The following is a 607-nucleotide window of genomic DNA, read 5'->3' as shown; positions in this document are numbered from 1 at the left end:
TGTTGTTGGACCTGGTCTGAAATCAAAGTGTTTGTGTCTGTTGTGAACGTCCTCACTGGAAGGTGGAGGTAAAACAGTGGAGGCTTGGTGAGAGCTGTTGGGACTAAAGCAAACACTGAGCTGAAAGCTACAAACAGCTGCAGACTGAGCTGTTGATTCTCAGTGGGATCAGCAGGACTAGTAAACCTTTAACGCCACAGGGAGTCGTCCGATTGGCTGTCACATCCAAACATGACTTCATGGACCTTTAGCTTGTGTCTGTCTCTGTGTGGACAGACATAATGTGAGCTCATTCTTCATGATTCCTCCACAGATTGGACCAGGAGAGCTCAGAGGTTCCCAGGTCTCAGTCTGCCCAGCAGCATCAAACACAGCTGGACTCCATATTTATGGTCTGTACATGTACAACAACTACTGTTCCATCTGTTATGTTCACAATAATCTCCGTGCTGCACTTTCAGACCAGTGGACTGTCAGTCTGTCCAACATGGATCTGATGTTTGATGCTGTCATTCATATAGTTTTCTGTTCCAGCTGCTGGAGGAGAACATGGTCACTTTTGTCAAGAACGAGCTGAAGAAGATGCACAAGCTTCTGAGTCCAGATT

At 46.5% G+C, this 607-nt stretch overlaps 1 long non-coding RNA gene across 1 annotated transcript; it reads left to right on the top strand.

The window, feature by feature from the left end:
• The first annotated feature begins 6 nt into the window (after window positions 1-6).
• Window positions 7-569, top strand: LOC147820368 (uncharacterized). The gene is made up of 2 exons (XR_015438541.1): window positions 7-392; window positions 535-569. It is a non-coding gene; the product is annotated as an uncharacterized LOC147820368 (long non-coding RNA).
• Window positions 570-607: the final 38 nt, after the last annotated feature.

This window comes from Seriola lalandi, unplaced genomic scaffold (assembly GCF_002814215.2).
Source record: "Seriola lalandi dorsalis isolate HSWRI2012SDOR001 ecotype SW California unplaced genomic scaffold, Sedor1 jcf7180001962960, whole genome shotgun sequence".
In the NCBI taxonomy this organism is placed as follows: domain Eukaryota; kingdom Metazoa; phylum Chordata; class Actinopteri; order Carangiformes; family Carangidae; genus Seriola; species Seriola lalandi.
Note: the sequence above shows the minus strand (reverse complement) of the source record. Positions and strands in the feature narration are given on the sequence as shown.